Raw genomic sequence first — 2,109 nt, 5'->3', positions numbered from 1 at the left:
ACCTTTCTCTGCCAACATACATGACTGACAGCTCTGAGTTCCAGTTTAATGGAAGAGCTGAGTATACTTAGGTGGCATGACCTGTGTCAAAGATCACCCTGAATAATTAAAGTGAACTAGAAACGCCTACATTTCCCTTAATAACAGGTTATTAGGGTTGGGGACAGTATTTACTTTAAAGAAGGAAAGAGAACTGAATTGTTCAGATTGACACTGTCCTCACTTTGTCTAAGAATGCAGAAATATCAACATAAAATTAAAATGTACTTTATGGGGGCAGCTAGGTGGTGCAGTGGATAGAGCACCAGCCCTGGAGTCAGGAGTACCTGGGTTCAAATCCGGCCTCAGACACTTAACACTTACTAGCTGTGTGACCCTGGGCAAGTCACTTAACCCCAATTGCCCCACTAAAAAAAAATGTACTTTATACTTATCTACAGTATTTAGGCCTTATGCTTGTCCCCCAACCCCCACCAAAACTAGTGGTGCCATGAGTTGCTCTGAATCATCCACATGTTCAGTTCCTTTGAAGTAGATTATAAATTCTAAGAGGGCCAGCTCCATACCTTACTTGTCCTTGTATCTCCCCCAGTGACTAACACAATACATTGCATATAAAAAGAGCTTAATAAATGGTTCTTGAATGAATGGTTACACTATTTCCTATCAATCCCAATTGTTAAGGGTTAATGGTGAAACAACATAGCTATAACATAGTAAGAAGCTGCTGGTTTAAAACCATTCTCTTATCTGAAGCTCTCTGCTCACAAGGATGAATATGATTAGTCTTGAATTTACCAAAGGGAACTTAAAGTCAATTTGCTTTTAAAATCAAATCAACAAGAATTTATCAAGCATCTCCTCTATGCAATAGAATATCATGGATACAAACAAACTTAAGTCTAGACCCCTATTCCTAAGGGGCTTCCACTCTATTTGGAGAGAGGAGGGACAAACACAGAAAAAGCAACATTTACACAAAAATCATAGGCAGACTATCAGAAGCATTCCTATTACCATGAGCCTATGTTACACTATCCCACACCTCCAACACAGAGGTGTGGAATAGAGAGCAGGAGGCAAAATCGGTTTAAAGTTGCTAGGAGGCAGTCTTCTGACCTCTTTAGGTATTCACTATAAAGTCAGAGAGAAAGTGTGAGCCCCAGTCAGCATAATCCTCTCCATAATTGAATTTTCTCATTTAAAGTGTAAATCCCCATTTCTAAAACAGTGTTCCTGTAGAAAGACCACTTAGGCGAAAACTGTCTTTGAGGACTGCGATTAATTACATCCTGGGAAAACATAAGAAAGTGGGAGTTAGTGCCTTCATTGAAATGGCTCTCCAGTCGCTGGCGAAACGATTAATAGGAGCCTCTCCAAAGGAGGAGGTTCTCTGTTTATCAAACGCCAATGCACTGCTGCCGACTCCTTTCTTTGGTAAACACTCTTTAAACAAACATCCTCTCGGCTTTATTATTGCCAAAGCTGCTGAGAGCTTTAATAAAAGCACAGGGAAGATCAGAACCCGCGTCCAAGGCTGCTGCTTAATCCAATGAAGGCAATTTCCGAGGATAATTGCGAACATGTTTTAATGCATATGCATGAAAAAGGATTTTTTTTCCGAGAGACCGACTTTACATGCTTATGTAATTGATTGAGGCGCTGACCCGCTATTCAAAATGTTATTTGAGAACCATCAGAATGCGTAAACTTGCAAATTGCCCAGCTTGTATCTGAATTAATACCTCATTCATCATCATTATGGGTTGATAAGTTAATTTAACCATTTCATTCTGCCTTAATGAGCTATAGTTAAATTAATGCCACATAATATATGAAAGTAACATTTAAATAGAAGCACTGGGCTGAGACAAGCAGAGGCTGCTGCTATTTGGGCTGAAATAAGGTGACATAAATCTTTTCTTCATTACAGGAGCCAGTCTGTTCTACCAGCAGTTATGAAGTATTTATTCATTCACTTTCTTTTTCGAAGTTGCTTTGCCAAATAGCATAGGTAAATTATGTGTGCTTGTAAATAATGCCTGAGGATGTATTTATTAAAATAAGATTGTGGGGGAGGGGGTCTATAAAAAGGTATTTCCATACCAC

The sequence above is a fragment of the Dromiciops gliroides genome, chromosome 3 (assembly GCF_019393635.1).
Source record: "Dromiciops gliroides isolate mDroGli1 chromosome 3, mDroGli1.pri, whole genome shotgun sequence".
NCBI lineage: Eukaryota > Metazoa > Chordata > Mammalia > Microbiotheria > Microbiotheriidae > Dromiciops > Dromiciops gliroides.
Note: the sequence above shows the minus strand (reverse complement) of the source record.